General features: G+C 39.0%; 1 long non-coding RNA gene across 1 annotated transcript; it reads right to left on the reverse strand.

Moving 5' to 3' along the window:
- Positions 1–3,085: 3,085 nt before the first annotated feature.
- On the reverse strand, positions 3,086–14,740 carry LOC118832460. The gene is made up of 4 exons (XR_005009209.1): positions 14,604–14,740; positions 13,795–13,877; positions 9,339–9,403; positions 3,086–5,312 (listed from the first exon to the last, which is right to left on the reverse strand). It is a non-coding gene; the product is annotated as an uncharacterized LOC118832460 (long non-coding RNA).
- Positions 14,741–23,681: the final 8,941 nt, after the last annotated feature.

Below are 23,681 nucleotides of genomic sequence, written 5' to 3' on the forward strand. Positions count from 1 at the left end.
GTTGGTTCTTCTTCCTTCCCTTTTTGTTAGTCTCGCCTACTCCTATGGCTTCAGTTATCTATACAGTTAAGTCTTAAATCTACATAACAGGCCAGTGGAGTGCAACAACTACAACCCACATGCCAGACATCACCACCCGGATGTCCTGCTACAAACTCAAATCCAAGAAATCGAAAACTCAACTCATCATCTCATTTAAACCTGCCCCTTGCTCCCAACCTGTCCATTTCTATAAATGAACTACCTTCCTTTAAAGTCATCAAGGCTCAAAATGTTTGGAGTCTTCCTTCTCTCTGAATAATCAGTTGCTTAGTCCTGTTAATTCTACATCCATAAATTTCTTCAGTCTATTCCTTCCTGTCTATCTATGAAGCTATTGCCTTAGTTCAGACTGATCTCCTACCACTTGAATTATTGTAATCTCATTCTGTTTTTTCCTATATTTAGTCTCTCCTAAATTCATCCTTTAAAAAAAAAATAAATTCATCCTTTATACAGCTGCCAAAATCTTCCTAAGACACAGGTCTGATGTCACTCCTCTATAAAGGATGCTTTCACTGTCTCCACACTGACCATTGGACAAAATATATACTTCTCAGCCTGGCATTTAAGGCTCTCTACAATCTGGCACCAACTTACCTTTCCAGCTAAAGTGGACTACTGCTTATTCCTATCTCTGTGCCTTCTCAAAGGCTACCCACCATGCCTAGAGGCTATTTTCATTATATCTCTGCCTACTGAAGTGCTTCTCTTTCTTCAAGGACCAACTTAGTTACCAGCTCATACAGGGAGCCTTCTCTGATTCCCTACCAGAAAAGGGGGATAGGAAGCAAAATAAAAAGATCTTACTTGAGGCCCCAACATATTCCCCATGAACTCCCCAACATAAAGCATCCTCTCCCTCCTATTTCAGAGCTTTATCTTAATCTTGTTCTTTGCTTTGACTACATGATACCTTACATCACACTTGTTTGTGCACATATAGACTGCATGCTCTTTGACAGTAGACAATGTGTCATTTTTTTCCACCTCTGTATCTTCACCACCTACTTAGCACAGTGCCTTAGGCAAGTAATCAAATGTTGAACAGTTTTACAATTGGTGGACATGTAAAACTAGCAATTTTCTTGGGGAAAAAAGGACCTAAATAATTAAAGTGGTAAAAGACATATCCCCTGCTGGGCACAAGTTGTTCCATAGGAGGACAGGACCTAAAGAAATTCAAGACAGAAAATTGAAACAAATTACAATAAGAATGACATTGGCAGCAAATTTCTTTTTGCAGCACAATGAAGAAAAGAGTTGTACCATCTTTAAGTGCATGGTTTAATAAACTGTATTTTTTTGTAATATCAGGAAAGTGAATCACAACAATAAACAAGACATGACAAATCTGAGATGTCAAAGCCTATATTTAATATAATGAAAAAAATCTAAGTTCAGAGAAACATTCAGAAAAACATTTTGTACCCTCCTAAAATAAAATTTAAAAATTACCAAAGGGCAATTAAAAAGCAAACACAAATACTTCCATTAGTCAAAGAAAACTACACTCAGCAACTTCTTTTCAAGTTCACACTACGAAAATATGATCTATTGATTTCCAGGATATTTGCCAATCCTGCTCAACTATATCCACAAATGGCTGTCTTCCTCTTCATCCTCAGTGACTGCAGAATCCATACTGATGGCCCTCTAATACTTTGTCCTCAAAGTTCCTTAATCTCTTCAATTCTAATATTTATCTGCATTTCATTTCCACCACTGCCTGGCATCCTGTTACTTCTCTGAAAAATTCCTATTTACAATTTCCCATCTTCTAACATTTCCATTTGCTGACTCCAAATCTGATTTTTACCTTCACTCTGACTTCCGGTCCACTCAACCCTCTCTAGTCTCCTCCCTAACTAGCCTGGACCCCCATGGTCAGATACAAAGATTTTTTTTTTTTACTCAACCTTACAATTTCTTGCCCCCGTTTGAGGGCAAAGGGTATGTAATGCCAATCCCCAACCTTGAGTAACATCGAGTCTACCAGTACTCAAAGTCATCAGGACTGCCAGCCTAGCACATAGAATCTTACTAACAACTGCAAGTGATAAATGGGAGCTTTACTTACAGAGGACTTAGCTAGCTTAGATTGCCATGATAGGGATTTCCTCTGCTTATGGAACAGGGTATTTTTACAGAAAGGTTTAAATATAATGGCAGATGCTGTCACAATACAGACACAAATTGACCAGCCACAGGTTTCTTCTCTGCTTAGGTAAGGTAGGAGTTGTTCAAGCCTAGATACAGTAGTCTAGCCCTGTCTAGATGCAACACTAAGCTAAGAGTGATGGGCCAATACAATCTGGGAGAGAATTCCACGAAGGATTGTATTTGCCTTCCAATTCGGAGGTACTGATTTATTAGTCTCTGAAACCTGAACCTGAACCAGGTTATTCCCATTCAGGTCTTTGAGATCCCTACTTGGTGGACTACTATAACTTCTTATAACTGAGATCTTGGGCACATAACTTGAAGAGGCTTGAAGATCTAAAGTAGTTTTAGGGTCTTAGAATGGGTGCTGGACTGAGCAGTTAGCAGCCTCCTTCTGCTGTAGGTCTTTGAGAGTTTATCTGACTTCTACTTTTCTGGCTGCAAAGGAGTCCAACACTGGGCTGTAGCCCAGATATAAGAATTAGAAAGCCCTACATCATGGTAATGACAGCACACCCAGAGAGGATCTATTCAAAAAAAACCACTGGATAGATACAGCTCCATGAACAGTAAGGTCAGGGCTAAAAGCCCAGGTAACAATTTTAAGGAGGAGTCAGACTTTGAGAGTAGTGATCTAGCATTCGATCCTCAAGAACATGTGAGTAGGGTCCATGTGTCCTGGAGTTGTGCTTTCAAGGTGATGCACTGCCCAGACAGTTAGCATACTTGGTCCTGCAGAGGAGCGGTTTCCACCAACCAACAGGGCTGGGCCTGCAGGGTCCTTTTATATATATATATATATATATATATATATATATATATATATATATGTATGTGTGTGTGTGTATATATATATATATATACACATAATATATATATATATATATATATATATATAAAACTTAATACAGACAGGTAGTTCCAGGCTCTGTAAAATTTTTCTGGTCCCACAGGTCAAAAATGAAAAGTTCAGAGATTGGGGATATATATATATACACATATACAGATATATCTATCTATATATCCACATACACACGTATATATGGATATATATCTCTCATACAGCTACTAACTCAATCTAGGGTTCTCAAACTAGGGTGTGCCCCACCTGTACAAGGCACAGGGGTTCAACCCTGATTGTCCTAAACTTCCAGCATTAAATACATCCACATGGTCATTCCAGTGCCAGTAAACTTTCCAAACCCAAAGCTCCCCTCCCTTCCTTGATCTCTGCCCTCTAGTTTCTGATCATTAAGAAAACATCCCAAGAAAATAAAGTATCTTCTCTTAGTAAAAGGCGAGGGCTGAGATCTACATTAAGGAAGGTCTGCACAAACCTTTGCCAAAACACAGAATGGAACACAAAACTGTGGTAACAGGTGTCTAAACAATCTTCTAAAACTTGCCCATTTCCCAAACATCCCAAAAGGCACACATAGATAGGCACTACCCCAAACCCAAGACAGCAATAGCAGAAAGTTGATAATCAAAGATACTGAAGCAAAAGTTATCCCAACATTGTAATACCCTTCCCCATCCCATCAAATAGTTGAGGCAAAATTCCTTGGCTTGAGCTAGGAGGAGCCTCTGTGGATGTGGGTGGAGCACAGGTCCAAACCTGGTGCTTTGCTTTTGTTGTTGTTGTTGTTGGGAAAAAGAACAAGGCAGGTTAGACTAAAAAGAGAGGTGGTCAACAGGTAAAAGCTAAGCTGACGGGGGTATGACTTCTTCAAGAGGCTTGAAAGGGTTGTTTCATATGTTCGAGGTCATCAACTTGATAATATGCAGGGAAGGCAGCTTCTACAGGGCTCACTGTAGTAAGAGTGCTTAGGGAGAGCAGTTGATTCAAGAAAGAAAGTCGCAGGTTCTAGTCTTTTACCCTGGGAATATCAGGGTCTTTAAAAGTTTTATAAAATCTAGCGTTATTCTGAATACTTTGAGATGCAACAAATCTGTAGGTCTCCTTTCTATATTAATTGCATCCAAAGGTTCAAATATCAGGTTTGAATTTTCTGATGCTGAATGAGGTCCAAGCTCTAGGTGAAGCCTTAAACATACTGTTTACATTCATAAGGGTTTCTTTCCACTCTGACATTTAATAGCATCAAAGATCTACCTGAAGATTTTCCAACATTCTTTCCATTCATAGGGTATTTCTCAAATTTGACTTAAGTGCAATCAAGATGTGCTCCATGAAGGCTTTCCCATATTCATTACATAGAAAGTCAATCTAGCTTGAATTTTCAAATCAAGGCATGCTGAACTCTACTTGAAGAGCTTCCCACATTAATTATATTCACGGGGCTCCACTGTAAATTCTGATATCTAATGAGTTTTGAATTGATAGAAGTCTTTCCCACATCCATTATCTTCACAGAGTTTCTGTCCACTGTCAATTCTCTGGTATTCAAAAAGCTACTGCTAAAGGTTTCTCCACACTCATTAAATTTCTAGGATTTAATTTCACTGTAGATTCTCTGATGTTTAATGTCAGATGAGCTCCTGCTGGAGACTCTGCTACAGTCTTTATAGTCATAAGGTCTCTTTTTAGTATGAATTTTCTGGGGTTCAGATATGGTTTGAGTCGGTCACATTCATTATACTCAAAAGGTTTCTCTGTCCTATGTATTTCCTGATGATGAATAAGTTCTGATTTAACTTTGTAGGAGGTTGTTTGGGTTTTTTTCTCCCCAGATTCGTTTCACAGAGTTTCTCTCTGTCATCTTAAAAATTCTGCATTCTGCTTGAAGCTGTGGTCATATAAATCATACTCCTGGGCTCTCCCTCCTACAGGATCTCTCTTATGTAAGAGGGTTTTAAATTGTCTCACATTCGATAATATACACAGCCTCTCTCCCCAGTGAGGACTCTCTTCTGCTAAATGTTATATGCCTGAAACCTTTTTCCTGAGAAAGATAACGAGAGACTGTGTTGCAGTGGCATTTTAGGCTTTGTCTCTAACCTACAATCACTGCCAGAGGCTTGTCCACAGTTGGGACCCATGAGAATGTTCCTTGGGAATCCTGATGATAATATGCCCTGTGATTGGACTTCTTCAGAAATTTCCCACTTCGGAACAGACTCCATGCTCTCAGTTTCAGTCCTGTCATCTGAAATGATAAATAGAAAATACCAATGGGGGTACTTCTGAGAAGATGGCGCAGTGAGAGAGTGCAAGGGAGCCAGGCTCCTCACGATTCCCCTGAAAAACTAACAATAGAAATGTCCCAAAGAAACCATACCACTAAAAATTCACACAAAATTAAAGTACACCAAAAAGACAATGAGCAAACCAAAGAGCTCCAATATAATACAAAAATATTATAGAATAAGGAAAGCAAGGACGAATGTACCAAGAAATGCATATGGAGAGAAGAATTAGCAAGAAAATCAGAGGAATTAAAAGATGTCAACAAAGCTAAAAATACTCAGAAAAACTGAAAAAAAAATGAGCAAAAAACCTCAAATCCTACCTATAAAGACTGATTATAGTCTGAAAACATCAATTTTTTAAAGTTAAAAGCAAAATGAATGCAGTTGAAGACCAAATGGCAGAAAATGTAGCAGTGAGAAAGCTACTACAAGCCCAGAAAAATAACTGAATCAGGAAGATATTAGGAAACTGTACAGCAAGATAATTCAGGAATGGGTATCCTCAGAATCACTGGGCTCCCATAAAACATTAAAGAGTCTTACTGAAGTATTTACAAGTAACTTCTGCTGAAGGAAAAACAAGTGACACTGGAAATAGGAAGGATCTACATAATTAAGGAAAAGCAGAAAACTCAACTCTCCTAGGCATATTAATCTCCAAACTTCACTTCAAGGCAGACATCAGCTGTTAAAAAGCACCAATTAAGCACTCACTAGATTTTTCTAAAAGAACCAGAAATTGAAAGTATACAACACATATAAAATTGAAAATAATGGGCTACAACCCAGATTAAATTTCCAAGAAATTCTACATAAACAGTCTAAAGAAAGAGATGGACATTTAAGAAGGAAAGCAATACTAAAGAATTTTGGATATGTATTTCAACAGAGCCTTCGCCAGAGCAGAAGCCTTCAAAGCTTAAGCAGCAAGTAATAAGAATACTTATTTTGAAACCAAGTTTAACTACTCAATCAATTATAAAACTAGTGTTTCCTAAATTACTGCATATTACAAAAGGGAGCCCTGTGTCCCAGATAAAAAAGGAGGGGGGGAAAAGGGGAGAAGGGAGAAAGCAAACAATCCCCAAAGTGAAGCTAAAATCTTTGCTAGTGAATAATAATAGAATAAAGGAATCTTCTTAGGTATTGTTTTGTTTGGTTTAATAACAGAAATAAGAAGTTAATATTCCTTTCTAACAAACAAGTAACATTACTATCAAAGAACGATGGAAGTCAAATTTAACTACCATATTTAGTATAAATATACAGAACTCTGCTAAAAAGAAAACGAGCTATAAAATGGATCAAAAAGGAGAATTCAACAATGCCTGATCTATAAGAAGCATATTTACTTGATGTGCTTATTTGATGATATTTATTGATGACTCCCAACAAAGTAGAATTCAAACCAGAAAGCATTAAAAGAGACAAATAAGGAAATTATATTATGCCTAAAATTATTCAAAATCAGAGAATATCAATTTTAAATATGTATAACTAAATATAACAGACTTTAGAAAGAAAGGCTTGCAGTCTTGCAATAAGTACTAAGAAATATTAAATAGCATTAGGAGAGTTCAATACCTTAGTATCAGAATTTGATAGATCAAACCAAAAGATAAATAAGATGATAGAGTTGAACAATAGATTTTAATAGTTTTACAAAGAAAATTTAATGGGAAGTGTTAAGAATTACTACTAAGATGAAAAATAAAAGTAAACTTTGGAAGGTATTTACTAAAATTACTTTACTGCCCATAATGCACTGACTTGACCTCTTTATTAAATAAATCCAGGGTGAAAGAGGAAGTTATAAATCAGATGCCTCAAAAGCTATGAACAACACAGAATATACATATATATTATAGAAAAAGAAAGAGAATGAAAGCATTTAGAAAAGGAACAAAGCAACATACCAATGGAAAAGAGAAATCATCAAAATCAGGACAGATATTAATAAAATGGAAAATGATATAAGCAAAATGATGAATAGAACCAAGGGCTGTTTTTCTTTAAAAAACTATCAAAACTGATAAACAATTAGTGAGAATTTTTTTTAAAAAGAAACAAGAACCTCAAATTATCAAAAGTAGGTACAGGAAAGGGAAGATCACAATAAATGCAAAAGAAATTAAGAAAATTATCGGAGACTACCATGTATAGCTTTATACTAATAAATCCTTTCATAAGCCACAAAGAAAAATGGATGAATATCTACAAAAGTATAAAATATCCCCATCCCCCCAAAAGATCAGTCCCAAAACCAAATCACAGTGAATCCTCCCACACCTTCAAAGACCAAACCACCCCCATATTACATAGACTACTTCTAATTAAAAAGACTATATGCAACCTAGTTCTTTTTATGAGGCATTTATGGCTTTGATCCTCAAATCTGGCAAAAAGAAGGCTGAAAAACAAAATTAACGTCCAACATCATTAATGAATGATGCATAAATAGTAAATAAAATGCTGGCAAATAGAATGCATCAATATATTTCTCCCCCACCCAGCTAGAATTATTTATTATGAACAAGTAGGATACCTAGAATACAAGGTTGGTTTAATGTAAGAAAAACAATCAATATAATAAATCATATCAACCGAAAATAAAAAAAAACCTATATCAACAGATGCAAAGTCTCTGATAAAATGTAGCAATAATTTAAAACATTTAAAAACATAGTAACCAAAGGAACAATATGGAAAAAAGTAAAAGGGATAAGTGGCAAAAAAAGTTAAAAATAATCTCTATTTGCCGGTGACATAATTATGTATCTAAAAATCCAAGAGACTAGACCAAAAAAAAATGAGGTAATAAGTAACTGTAACAAGCTAGTAGGATATAGGATAAACCTATAAAAATGATCTGCATTTTTATATCACCCATAAAAACGAGGAAAAGGTGACAGGAAAATAAACATCATTTATAATGATAAAATGCGTCAAATATTTGGTCACAGACTTACCAAAACACAAGAGACCTTTTCAGAGTCAGACCTGAAACTATTTTAACTTAAATCAGGTATCAACTGCAAATGATTAGAGGTAAAGCTAATATAAACATCATTATTCCCCAAACTAATTCACAGATTTAACTCAATACCAATCAAAATACTAATGAGCTACTGTATAAAATTAGATAGCCCATTAAAAAGCCATTACAGAAACTCAAGCAAGAATATTATGAGAAAGTACAGGGACTGAGATAGGACTTGCCCTATAAGATTTTAAATAATCAAAACTGTTTATCTGATTGAAAAAAGATCAATGGAAAAAAACAGAAAATTCAGAAAGAGAATCTAGTATACATAAAATAAGTGCTTAATAAATTCAAGAAAAAAAGGAATCATTCAACGAAAAATTCTTCAGAAAACTGGATTGCAACACAGAAAAAAATTAATTTTGAGGCATGTCTCACACCATATATTAAAGTAAACTTCATCTGGATCAATGATCTAATGATCTTTAAGTCATAATAGATATAGAAATAAAAGAGTAACAGATTTACCTCTATTCTAGAGAGAAAACTGACAAATCTAATTATACAAAAATAAGAGAACTACTATCCCAATGGAGACGTGGTCAAAGGAGATGAAATACAATTCTCAAGAGGGAAACAATTTCTCCATTAATAACCACTTGAAAAGTTGTTCAACTCTCCAAAAGTCAGAGAAATAACAAATGAAATAACTTAGGACATTCCCTTATAATACCCAGTTTAACTGAAAAAAAAAATGGCCCCAAACCATCAAAATCCACGTTGGTGGGGTTGAGGGGGGAAAGGCACTCTATTTCATTATTAGATTTGAGGTGACTGATCTGGCGATAGACAGTAAGCATTACAAAATCAGTCATACCCTTCAATCAAGTGATCCTAGTGCTGGGAATACACTCAAAAGATGCTATTTAAAGGAGAAACTACCCTTATAAATATATTCATAATTTTCATTTGTTATAGTGAAAAAGTGTAAACTACTTACATGTCCAATGACCAGGAAACAGATGAATAAACTGTGGTATAGCAATGTAATGGACTATGACTGCACTGTAAAAAATAACAGTTATGAAGAATACAAACAAATATGGACAGACTCCTATAACTGAATAAAAAACAAGGATAGCAGAATTAAGAGAATATGCACAATGACAATTGCTATATTAAAAAATGACAACAAAACTAAATATACAGCCAGAAAATAAAGTGGAAGGGGATACAGAAAATAAATTACTATTTTTCAATTAAAATGTAACTAGTTCTTATTTTATGGATTTATCAAGGGATATAATTCCATATTCTGTTTTCGTTGTGAAAGCTGGTTTGCTTTTAAAAAAATTTTTAAGCAAATAAATAAAAAGGAAGCACCAAGCTAACTGTCCTCCACAGAAAGAAATCAACTCACCTGAAACTGAGGGACAGAATCCTCAATGAACAACAGTTTTTCAGACAATTCAATGAATATTTACTAAACACTTACCAGGGAGGGAAATGACACCCTAGCATGATTTATTCATTCAACAAGCCTACTACATACCCAGCACCATGCAAGTTGTTGGGGACATAAAGACAAAAACAAAAATGTCCCTGCCCTCAAGAGGCTTACATTCTACTGGACAAAAAAAAGCACATAGAACATTAAACACAAAATACAAATACAGTAATTTTCAGGGTGAAGACACCAATGGGGGATATTAGGATAGGATTCCTGTAGGAGTTGGCAACTGAGCACAGCTTTGAAGGAAGCTAGGGGGTTCTTTGAGGTAATGGTGAGGAAGGAGCATGGAGGTAAGATAGACTCATGTGCAAAGAAAAGCAAGCTGTTTAGCTGGCACATAGTTTATAAAGAGACTAATGTGCAACAAGCCTGAAAAAGTAGGCTGGCTCCAGACCATGACATGGTCAGTCCTCTGCTTTCAGAAGATCACTTTGGCAGCTAACCGGAGCATAGACTGTATCAGGGAGAGACCTGAGGCAGGCAGACCCACCAGCAGGCTATTACAATAGTCCAGACGTAATAAGGTAGTACAGTGGATAGAGCACAGGGTCTAAAGTCAGAAAGATTCATCTTCATGAGTTCAAATCTGGCCTCAACAGTAACAGAGAAGTTAAGAAGGGAAGGTTGAGGGAAAAGATGAGTTTAGTTTTGGACACAATGAGTTTAAGATGTCTACAGGTCATCCAGTTCGGGATGTTCAAAAGGCTGTTGGAGATGCAAGTTTAAAGTTAAGGACAGAAGATAAAGCCAGATAAATATATCTGAGAATTATCTGCACAGACAGGATAGTTGAATCCATAGGAGCTAAGATCACTAAGCAAAATAGTAGAGTTCCCAAGAAGAAGCCTTGGGGGATGTTACATCCAGCAAGGACTGAGGAGACTGTCTAGTCAGGTAAGAAGAGAACAAGGTGAGAACAGTTTCATGAAAACCTAGGGAGAAGAAATAATCAAGAAGAGGATGACAGTCAAAGTCACAAGTTTCAAGGAGGATGAGGACTAAGAAAGAGGGCATTAGATTTGGCACTTAAAGATAATTGGTTAAAAAGACAATTGGTAACTGTGAGAAGAGCAGTTTCAACTGAATGATAATTTTGGAAGCCAGACTGTAGAAAGTTAAGAGAGTGAGAAGTGAAAGTACCACTCATAAGACTGCTATCAAGGAGGTTAGACACACAAGAGAGATATTGGGTGATAGCTAGCAAGGATGGATGGATTGATCAAGTGAGGGTTTTTTAAGGATGGGGGTCACGTGAGTTTGTTTGTAGGCATCAAGGAAGCAGCCAGTAAACAGGGAGAGACTGAATATTAGTGATTGAGGATAACTGAGAGGGAACATTGCTGGAAAAAAAAGATAGCACGGGATGGGATCAAGGTTCCATGTAAAGGGGGTCTACCCTAGCAAGGAGAAAGTCCATCTCTCCATGTGAGACTGGGTGAAGAGTAAATAGTGGAGGAAGGCCTGTGGGTGATACCATTTGGAGGGGAGGGGAGAAGGAGCTCTCAGTGAATAGCCTCAAATTTTTCAATGAAGTATGAGGCAAGATTCTCAGCTGAAAGAGCGAAAGGAGGGGGAGCTGTGAGAGGACTGAGGAAGAATGAAAAGGTTTGGAAAAGCCACTGTGGTGAGTGGAAATAGTGACTCCACTAGGGAGGTGTAAAAGTATTGCTCTGTCACAATGAGGGCTCAACTGAAATTATGTAGTATGAATCTTCAGTAGATCCAGTCAGTACAGTTGTGATTTTCTCTAGCTTCTTTCAGGAACACATAAATAAGAGCAAAGCCAAAGGATGATGGGAGTAATCTGAGACTGAAGATTGGTAAGGCAAGACTGGTAATAGGGAAAAAAGGGGCAAGGACAAAAAGTAAAAGATAGTGTAGAGTCGAACTGGTCAAGATTCGGAAGGTAGGAAAGTGCAGCCAGGGTAAGAGGAATGAGTAAAGGCCTAGGAAAGAACTGAGGGGTAGAAGGATTGGTAGTCACAAGGAGGATAAAGAACAGAGTTAGGGGTTATAAGACAGAGGGAAAGGTGGAATGACAAAAGATTATAATCAAATAAAGGAATTTCAGAGTTCATTAATATGTAAGTGAAACACTTATGGGTGATGGAAAAATCCAGGGTATGACCATTTCTTTGTGTAACTGAGGTAAGATGAAAGAGCAGGTCAATGGAAATGAGTAAACTGAGGAACTGGGAAGTTATGGTGTTTGAGGGTATATCAATATGTTGAAGGCCCCAATTATGAAATCAGGAGATGGAGGGGAGAGAAAAACTGAACTTGGCACAGAATTCATTGGGGAAGTAAGGTGTCCTGGAAGGTGGTAAGCTAAATTCCCCTAAAATAAAATGTTGCCCTGTGCTATAAGGTTTAAGTCAAGCCTTCCATGCATAACAAAACAAAAAACCCACCTTACCCTCCCAAATCCATTTATAGTAATACCCAAGTAATGAAATAGACGCATTCCATGAAGATATTTGACATGAGAAACATGATTCCCAGAAGTACAATTCAAAGTCAGAGAATTTGCGACGTTAGGGAAAGTTGCATGATGAGGGATCACAATATTAATGCCATTTAAATCTATGATGCAGCATGACAAAAGAATCTTTGGTGGCAATATGACCAAAGTTCACAAGAGATATTTCCTTAGTAAAACAGAAGTGAACTTTAAAAGGACTGTTCCCCCAGCACACACACTTAAAAATAAGGAAACATTAAATTAACATGGCTGCAATTCTAATTCTTATTTTCTGTTGGAAAAGTAAGTAGATTGAAGCATACTCAATTACCTAAATGCCCTTTGGATAAATACTAGTCCTTTTTATCTAGCACAGTACCTTGTGCATAGTAGCTTAATAAGTGTTTGATGAAATGAACTGGATAAACATGAGATTTCAGTCTGAAGACCCTTTAACAGCCACAACTACCAAAAGAAAAAGTTCTAAAAAGCTTTCAAAATTATTTCAGTTTTTTAAACTGACAAACTAAATTATTGTATTCCCAACAAAGGGATGGGAGATTAGTTAAGGGGGGGGGGAGAACATCTTATTTTGAGACTATTAACACTAAGTAAACTCCTTCAGGATAGGTACCACCTGACTTTTGTATTTATATCCCCAGCTCCTATGCATGGCACATGGTAGATTTTTGATAAATGTTGATTGATACTTTAGGACCACAAAATTTCCCCTTTAAGTGCCCCATAAGCTCTCAGTAATGATTTACTACTCATATCACAGTTTTTTAGAGGGCAACAACCTCACTATACAAAGTATGTACAAGTAAGGAAATTATAGTTCCACACTGTAATTAGAGTCCAGTTTTGTCCACCATAAGGAATTGTTTTATTTAAGGATTCTTCAGGCCAGTCCCTGGAACTCAGCCCTTTGTAAACCAATTAAGAGACAAAGCTAAGATCTTAAAGGGGCTTGAGTGCAATTATCCAATTCTACTGGGCTTTACAATGTGGGGACAAAGGCTAATTTTTTCATAAAGAAGCTTTGTTCATCTATCTAAGGCAAATGCCTTTTAATAGCATTACCTCCACAAAGATACCTGGCAACTAAATTTTATTTAGAGATAGTATTACTATTTACAGGTACCTTCTCCCCAACTTAAATGAAATATTTGTTGTGTGACCTTAGACAAAACTATAACCTCTCTGAATCTGCTTTTTTACTCATAAAAACAAAGGGTTTGGTCAAGATGAACTTTAGGCTCCCTTCCCGCTCTAAAGTTCTCTGAATGTACGATCTGGATATATATATATATATATATATAAACTACTGTCCCAAGCTAGATCATAAATACTGGCCACACTCTCCTACTTCTTTCGTAGCCCTATACAGTACTTAGTAAAATTGTATTTGTTAATAGTTTTAAAAATCACATTTATATAGCACTTTCCTATTTATACAGACATACCAAAATTCAAACTTACCAAGGAGATATACTAGATGAGTCTTTGCAGTACAAAAGACTGGACACAGAGGACCAACCAAATGAATGGAACCCCAAGTTCCCCTAAATAGTGGAAATACAAAGGCTAAGATATATCACTCAAACATTACTTTATTGAGCAAGGTAAGAAGAATAAAGGAAGACTTTGGGTAGGGAGCCCTATCACGTAGAACACAGAGTTTAATAGGAGAATGATGAAGGACATATAACAATAATTAGAGCGTATATTAATACAGCCCTCTAAAGTTTCCAATCTAATTTTTCAAAACTTTCCAAAGCATTATTCTTCCCATTTTACAGGTGGGAAAATGAGGCTAAGAGATATTAAGTGACTTACCCAAAACCATGCATCGAAAATGTGTAAGATAGATAAACTCTAAGCTCCTTAATCTTGTCATTCAGTGCCCTCCCCAGATCGGGCCTCGATATACTCTTGCAGCCTTACCTCCATGCCAGGAAGCACCGCTCCCGCCAAACTGGTGCTCTCATGGCAGTAAGGCGGGGTCTTGAATCGTAGTGGGGGAGGGAGGCTGGGGAAGCTGAGGCAAAGGGCGGGCAAGGGCGAGATCAGACCGCGCACAGGTTTGGGGTGGGAGGGGGGTTGATGCCGCATGGCGCGGGCCAGGAACAGCCAGCGGGAAAGGGAGGGCGGGGAGTGGCGCAGAGAGCCAAGAGAAGAGACCAAAGGTCCCCGTGGGCTCCGGGGTTGGAGGGCCAAGACCGGGAAGAGGGGGGGAATGTACCTGGGAGGATGGGGAGAAGCAGCTCTTGCACCCCAAACCTACTCACCTGAGGCGGAAAAGGACAATGGCACCTGGGCTGAGGCTGGGCGAGGCGCGGGCTACTGAGTCCTCCGTCGCGCCCCTCTCTCTCCCTCCGAGGACACTTCCGGCTCCGCTCTAGGACGCTCCGGAGGACTCCCTTTCTCGTTGGTCGAGCCCACCAGCTGCGGGCAAGGAGGAGGGGCCCTGGAAGAGAAAGGAACTTGTTGGGAGATGGGAGGAAGACCTCCCTCCAAAAATGAAAGAGGAGGGGGAATGGTGGGAGGAAGAGGGGGGCGAGCGGACAGAGCCGCTGGATATAGACTGGGGAGTCGTAGTCTCAAAGATATAGAGCTGGATGGGACCTTGGAGATTATCTGGTCTAGCCCCCTCGCTTTACAGATGGGGAAACTGAGGCCAAGGAAGGTTAGGTCATACCCTTTAGTGAGTAGCAAAGCTGTTATTCAAACCCACGTTCTTTGATTCCAGATCCAAGGTTCTTCCCACTGTACCCCTCTATGGTTCGCGATCTCTACATCTCTAGTTTCCAAGGAACTGTAACCAAGGATACCAGACTGGGGGGACTGTTGTGAGGCGGAGGGAAGAAACTACGAAGGGATCACCAAATCATATGATCATAGATTTAGAGCCGGAAGAGACCTCAGTAGGTCATGGTCTAACCCCCTTATTTTATTAAGGGGGAAAGTACAGCCTAAGGAGTGGAAGGGACTCACCCAATGTGACAGAGGAGTTCACAGTGGATGCCCTCCATCTTCTCTGTAAAGGAAGGCATCTCCTTGAAAAAGAATGTCTTTGGATGCCTCAGGTCTGCCTTATTGGGGGACCAGCCTGAGAGGCATCTCTCTTCACTGCCTAGCACCTTTCTTAATAAACAGGAGATCTTTGGAAGAGTGTTGCATCAACCTACCCTAGCCCCAGCCAGAATCAATCCTCAAAACTTCAAAGAAAAAGAGATGTCACAAAATCCTAGAATCTGAAAAGGGGACCCTAGAGATGTAGTCCCAATCTCCTCCTAAATGCATGAATCCCACCTGTAGCATTCCTAACAACCCAGCTCCTCCAGATCCCACCACAGCTCTCAAGAAACAACTGTCCTGGTCTGGTGGTACTGAGGCCAGAAAAGGCTTTGTCAACGCTGGATCCCAAATAACAGGCCAGGCCTCATCCTAAGGGAACTGGGGCCAACATGGTCTTTCAGCTTCCTTCTAATAATGCTAGAAGAACAGAGAAGTTAAATAGGGGTGAGAGAGGAAGAAAGCAGTTGTGCTGAAGGAAATATGGACTAGAATCCATTTATGAAACTAGCAGTGAGGAGAGGATCAGGAAAAAAGTTGCTGAGGCCCCTGTGAAGATGCTAAAACTCCCATTACTCAGGGAGCCAGGCAGCTAAGAGTCTCAAAAAGTAGACTTTCCTGGGGGGAGAAAAAAACCCAACAACTCCTGACTGCTTGAAATTTTCAAGTTAATCACTCTATGCCTGTAATTCCACAAAGCTTGAAATTCCCCAGAGAGGGTTAAGGGATAATTCCTTTAGTCAGATTATACCATTTTTACACACCACAGTGAGAGAATGGGTATTTTCAAAGGGGGAGAGTAGGAGGGAGAGGTATTTTGGAGTCTGGAAAAAACTTTGAGGCAGGGATATGGCAGCCTGAGTGGTACCATTGTGGGGGCCTTTGGACACTAGGCACTTGGCAAGGAGGAAAAAGGAGACACCAGGAGGCTGGGAGAGGGGGAAAAAGGGAAGGATATGGTGCTAATATTTACAAACACCTGCCTTTTGCATCCTCCTGAGACCAGTCAACTAGCATTTATTAAGTGCTTACTGTGTACCAGGCTGTGCTAAGCACTAGGGATACAAAGAAAAGCAAAAGACAGTCCCTGCTCCTAAGGGCTGTATGGTCTAATGGGGAGACAACCTGCAAACAACTGTGTATTAACAAGGTAAGAGACAGGATAAATTAGGGGGTAATCTCAGAGGAAAGGCACTAAGATTAAGGTCTAGGGAAGGTTTCTTGCAGCAGGTGGAACTTTAGCTTAGACTTGAAGGAAGCCAGGAGATGGAGATGAAGAGGGAGAGAATTCTTGGCATGGGGGACAACCAGTGAAAATGCTCAGAATCAAAAAATGAAGTGTCCAGTGACAGAAACAGATGGAAAGCAACTTCTGTCACTGGGGAAACAGGATCCAAAACAGATGGAAGTCCCTTAGGATGGATGATAGTCCTATTCAGCAACACAAGTGCAAAGCTTAGGGGAACATGGGCTGAAGGAGTTTAAGTTAGAGGGGGAAAAAGGCATAGTGGAAAGAGTGTTTTACACACACACACGCACACACGCACGCACGCACACACATGCACACTGAGGTCTGGATTCTAAGACCACAGGAACTCAGTTTGTGGTTGACCAAAGGAAATCAGTAGCTAGTCATAAATGTCTGGGCCCCAGCAGCATGAGACAGAAAATTACAGGCTAAACTCTCAATACGTACAGCCCCTCAGAAGTCCCCTTTCTTTCTCATTGGCTCTATCTCTCAATGCAAATTACATATATATGTAAATACTGTATTTACATATATAAATTCTATTTTTCCCAGAGGTGGAGCTGAGGGAGAGCATTCCAAGCAAGGGGTAGCACCAGTGAAAGGGCATTGGCATTGAGTTATGAGATGGCCAAGTGGTGCTGGCCCTAGGAACCTTTAAGCATCTGCCCTGGGCTCCAGACATTTATGACCAGTTACTAACTTCTTTTGGTCAACCATATACTGACTTCCTATGGTCTTAGGGTCCAGACTTCAATATATCCATATACCTAAGTCCTAGGTGATATAGATCTCTCATACACTGCTGTTTTCTCCATTCCAATGTCAACACCTTTTGTCCTTAGCACAGTGCCTTGCACATAGACAGTACTTAATAAATGCATGTTCACTTGATTTGGCTGCAGGGAGAATTGTGCAACTACTTTGTCTTGGCTACAATTTCTCCCTGTTTTTCCCTCCCTCCCCTTCTTTTTACATTTTCTTTTTAAATTTCAGGGGTTTTTTTTAAGAAAAAAAAACTTTTATTGTTGTTCTTTTTCTTTATAGCACAGTCACAGGACCACAGATTTAGACCTGGAAGAAACCTTAATGTCATCTGGTCCAATCCTGTCATTTGACAGTTGAGGAAACTGAGGCCAGACCTGAAAGGTACAATGACTTGCCCATGGCCAGCCAGGTAGTGAGAGGCAGAGCCTCCCCCATCCCCCAGATTGATTCTTCCCTTGTGACAAAGCAAATTAAAGCCCAAATATCTGATACAGTAAGAACACCTGACAAGGTTTCCAATACTGCATCCCTGACCTGAGGAAGTCAGTATGCTTCAATAACTGTTCTTCAGGAAGGGCTTTGGTTATTCAGTTTTCAGAATTCAACTTCCTTTTTGTAATTTTTGCATTTGCATCATGGCAGACATTGTGTATGTTGTTCTCTTGGTTTTGCTTATTTCACTCTGTGTCATCTCATATGAATCTCTCACATTTTGCCAAATTTCTCATATACATAATTTCTTACTCTAGGATATTTTATTTACATACCATAGTTTTTCTTTTCCAGTAATTCTTATTAAATTGCTCCCCATTTTGCTTCCAGTTTGTCCCCTAATCTTCACCTTCAAACATTAGCAGCAGTCCTGAATCTGATGCCACCTCCCTCCATCTCTCTTCCATGTAAGGCTCCCCTTAGGCACCCTGAATCTCAGGAGGCAAAGCTACATTAGGACCTCAGATTTGTTTTAGTCTCTTCTCATTTTGATTCTTTTCAGGCAGCTCAGCGGCAGAGGAGTGTCAGACCTGGAGTCAGGAACACCTGACTTAGAATCTTACCTCAGATGGTTACTAGCTTTGTGACCCAGGGCAAATCACTTAACATCTTTCGGCCAAACTTTCTTTTTCTCTAAAATGGGAATAATAGAACCTACCTCCCAGGGTTTTTGTGAAGATCAAATGAGGTAACTTTGTAAACCTTAAATAAAGGGTTACTAAATGTGATCTATTACTATTTCTTTTAGTTTCATGCTGACTTTAATCTTTCCTCTAACAAGTCTGTGGTATGTGGTTAAATGGTTGGAAACGACTCCCACATTGGTAATCAGTCATTTCCTATCAAATATAATCATTTACATTTTATGACATTAGTTAGTGCTTAACATATGCAGTCCCTCCTGACTCAAAGAAAGGATTCAGGATTTATAGGCATAGCAACATCTTTCCTTATGCCTACTTTTGCACAGAAATTATCAACTATTAAAGTATATGTCAATTTAATTTCTCTACCTCCTCATCCTCTGCAAAAGATGCTGGTGTAGAAGCTGCAATTCTTCCCGCAGTGATCTTGCAAAAGCTTAGCTAGAGCATTGTAATATGAGATGACCAAAGAACCCAAGAAATCATGTTTCTTGTTGCCTTTGGCCATCGAATAAAAATAACTCCACCAAGTCCTTTATTTACCTCTCTCCAAGGAGAACCTGGGACCCATCCTTCTTTGGATTTTGACCTCCTTGTCTCTTCTTGTTTCATTTACAAAGGAAATGTCAAGATTGCTATGATTTGGTTCCTCCAGCAGAAAAGCCATTGGTCTTTGGTCACACACTGAGGGTGTCACATTTAGAATACCAACAGTTATGTTAATGTTCTCAGATGAACTAAAAGACCAAAAGCTCATGAGCATCTTCTGCCCAGTTCTCTGCCACCTTCACTGCAGAATCAGAAAAAAAGGCTGCACAGGACAAAGGGTCTTTTTTTATCTTTCTTTGTTTTGTAGTCTGTGTAGTGAAATTGAGGGGGACCCAAGAGAGTTAGTACATACCATTCTGGACTTTTGAGGTCAAGGCCAGATAACAGCAGTAAGGATTCAATTAAGAATGAAGCAACAAGCCTTCTATTTCCAGCCAGCCAGGATAGATACTAACATGGAAGGTATCTACAATGAGCCTGGTGTAAGAGTTTCCTTATATACAAATTTTTAGGGCAACATTTATAAACTAAATGTTATTCAAAGTGTCATTGTATGAAACAAAGGAAACAAAAAAAGGCTATTCATAAAACTTAGATGGTTATACAAAATAGGAATAGAATACTTTTGAAAAATATGTATTATTAGTTGCAGGAGATGAATAAGGGAGTTATTGTCTTAATATAGCTAGTTTCATGAAATCAAAGAAAACTGCTTGTCTGGTCAGATAAGGAGGAGAACTTTCCCAGGACTCTGGAATCCTCCACCTTCAACACCTAAGTCTTTTTGCAGTAATAAAAAGAGAAGAAGAGACAATGAAGGGCACAAGCTGTTGGGCTTGTAGTTCACTAGGGGTCAGTGAGGACTGATGGAGTCAGCATGCCTTCAAGCAGGGCTGCTTCTGAGGAGCAAAGGATCTATGTGTATTAAATATATCAGGGAAGTTTGTGGTGCATGGGGGCTGTTTGGGAAGGGATATTAAAATGATGATGGTGAGGAGGCTCACTGACAGCTGTCAACCTCAGGAAACTTGCTGAAGTCAGTCTCTGGGGGCCATCTGGGGAGGGGAATTTTGTCCACTTCTCCCACAGCTGCCATAATCAAAGAGCCTCTCCATGCTTAGCTAGGCTAGTCCTCAGGAAGTAGATATGCTCTAATGCTGGGATCATGTTCTCCTATTACCTATTATTATTAATAAACTAAAATACCAGGATGGATTTTAGAGAATAAATATGCTATATTCTTATTTGACAGGCTAACAATTTGCTTTAAAAGTCTCTAAGCAAAAAATAAAAACTGCTAAGAAACAGATAAATATAATTGTAATTAGAGACCTTAAAACTCTACTAAGTGGAGTCATGGCCTTGGAGTCCTCAAGACCTGACTTCAAATTCTGCTTCTGATGCACACAGGCTGTGCGACCCTGAGCAAGTCACTTAAACTCTCAGGGTTCCAGGCAATTCAAGACAATAGAAGTTGCAAGCCAGTTGAATATCTGCATTGGTAGAGGAAGTTTCCTTACTGGGAGCTGCCTACACCAATGAAGTTACAGGTCTAAACAGAACAAAAAAAAAACTATTATCTACCATTAGAATGACAACCCAAGTAGACAAAGAAGAAAATAAATCAGAGAATTGAGAATAAATAAATGCAGCAGAATCCATTCAATTCAATTTAAAACTATTTATTGAGGAGGCAGAGCCAACATGGCAGAGAAAAGCCAGAAAGTTGCCTGAGGTCTCCCTAGTCTCCCTCAGAAACAATGTTAAATCAAGCCTCTAAATGGATTCTGGAGCAATAGAAACTACAACAAAAATGGATCAAGACCATTTTCCAGCTTAAGATAACTTAGAAGATCTTCATGAAAGTTCTGTCTCACTTGGGCAAAAAGAGAGCACATTCCAGCATAGATGGTATCAGGGCAAGCCACCAGGAAGCTCTTAGGCACAGCACAGATCAGCAACCAAGGCCCCTCAGTCCTGGCTTGGCAGACTAGTCACACAGCATGCCAGCTGTGAGGCTTTCAGCCTCAGCACAGAAGGCAAACTGCCAGCCCTGCAACTCCCAGCACAACAGGTGTGACTAGGCCAGGCATGCAGTGGGCAAGCCATCATCACTTGAGGCCCCAGCACAGAAAGCCAGTGACCAGGCCACTGGTCCCTAGCAAGAGAAGCTTGAAACAGGGTCACCTGTATCGCAGGAGCAGAGCTCAACTTTAAAAGTCATGAAATAGGCTAAAAAAAATGAGTAAAAAAAAACAGAAAAGAGCCCTGACCATAGAAAGCTAAAAGAAGATCAAAACACAAACTCAGAAGGAGGACAACAATGTCAAAATGCCTACATGCAAAGCCTCAAAGGGAAAGATGAATTGCTCTCAAGACCAAAAAGCCTTCCTGTAAGAGCTGAAAAAAGGATTTTAAAGATCAAATAAGAGAGGTAGGAGAAAAATTGGGAAAAGAAATGAGAGTTATACGAGAGAGTCTACAGCTTAGAAAAGGAGGGACAAAAATTGACTGAAGAAAACAATTCCTTAAAAAGTACACTTGGCCAAATGAAAAAAAAATACTGAAGAAAACAACTCCTTAAACAGCAGAACCAGACAGAAGAAAAGGAGGTACAAAACCTAACTGAAGAAAATAATTCCTTAAAAATTACAATTGGGCAAACAGAAGCTAATGACTCTGTGATACATCAAGAATCAGTCAAACAAAATCAAAAGAATGAAAAAATAGAACAAAATGTAAAATACCTCATTGGAAAAACAACTGACCTAGAAAATACATCCAGGAGAGATAATTTAAGAATTACTGGACTATCTGAAAGCCATGATAAAAAAAAAACCCAGATGGCATCTTTCAAGAAATTATCAAGGAAAACTGCCCTGATATCCTAGAAGCAGAGGGTAAAATAGGAACTGAAAGAATCCACCAATCATCTCCTGAAAGAGATCGCAAAATGAAAACTCCAAGGAATGTTGTAGCCAAATTCCAGAATTATCAGGACAAGGAGAAAATACTGCAAGGAGCGAGAAAGAAATAATTCAAATATCAAGGAACCACAGTAAGGATTACACAGGACTTAGCAGCTTCAACATTAAAGGATCAGAGGGCTTGGAATATGATATTCCAGAAGGCAAAGGAGCTTGGATTACAACCAAGAATCAACTACCCAGCAAAATTGAGCATAATCTTTCAGGGGAAAAGATGGACATTTAAATGGGGGACTTTCAAATTTTCGTGATGAAAAGACCAGAGCTAAATGGAAAATTCGATCGTCAAAAGACTCAAGAGAAGCATAAAAAAGTAAACAGCAAAGAAAAACATGTTATTCAATAAGGTTAAACTGTTTATATCCCTACATGGGGAGATGCTACTTGTAACTCTTGAGAAATGTATCTCTATTAGGGCAGTTAGAAGGAGCACATATAGAGGGCGTAGGTATAAGTTGACTTTGATGTGATGATATAAAAAAAATTAAAGGGTGAAAAAAAGGATTATATTGCGAGAAGAGGAAAGGAGGAGGCAGAATAGGGTAAATTACATCACATGAAGAGGTGCAAAAGACTGATTACAGTAGAAGGAAAGAAGGGAGGGGGATGAGCATTGTTTGAACCTCTCATCAGATTTGGCTCAAAGAGGGAATAACATGTACAATCAGTTGGGTATAAAAATTTATCTTACTCTACAGAGAAGTAGGAGGGGAAAGGGGAAAGAAAAGAGGGGTGCTGATAGAAGGGAGGGCAGATTAAAGGAGGCAGTGCTCAGAAGCAAAACACTGGTGAAGAGGGACAGGGCGAAAGGAGAGGGAAAAGTATAAATGGGGAAAATAGGATGGAGGGAAAGACATAGTTAGTAATCATAACTGTAAATGTGAATGGGATGAACTCTCCCATAAAACGGAAGTGAACAACAGAGTGGATCAAAAACCAGGATCCTACAATATGTTGCTTACAAGAAACACATCGGAATCAGAGAGAGAGACAAAGAGTAAAGGTAAAAGGCTGGAGCAGAATACATTACACTTCAGCTGAAGTAAAAAAAAAAACAAACAAACAGGGGTAGCAATCCTGATCTCAGACAAAGCAAAAGCAAGAATAGATTTAATCAAAAGAGATAAGGAAGGAAACTACATCTTGCTAAAAGGTACTATAGAAAACAAAGTAATATCAATATTAAACATATATGCACCAAATGGTATAGCATCCAAATTCTTAGAGAAGTTAAGTGAGCTACAGGAAAAAAATAGACAGCAAAACTATAGTAGTGAGGGACCTCAATCTCCCGCTCTCAGAACTAGATAAATCTAACCACAAAAATAAATAAGAAAGAAGTTAGGAGGTGAATAGAATTTTAGAAAAGTTAGATACAATAGACCTTGGGAGAAAACTGAATGGGGGAGACTTGCAGGGATGGAGCCAAGACGGCAGCTGGAAAGCAGGGACTAGCGTGAGCTCCCCGCCAAACCTCTCCAAAAACCTATAAAAAATGGCTCTGAACCAATTCTAGAACTGCAGAACTCACAAAACAGCAGAGGGAAGCAGGGCTCCAGCCCAGGACAGCCTGGATGGTTGCTGGGTGAGGTCTTTTGCGCACGG

This window comes from Trichosurus vulpecula, chromosome X (assembly GCF_011100635.1).
Source record: "Trichosurus vulpecula isolate mTriVul1 chromosome X, mTriVul1.pri, whole genome shotgun sequence".
Taxonomy (NCBI): Eukaryota; Metazoa; Chordata; class Mammalia; order Diprotodontia; family Phalangeridae; genus Trichosurus; species Trichosurus vulpecula.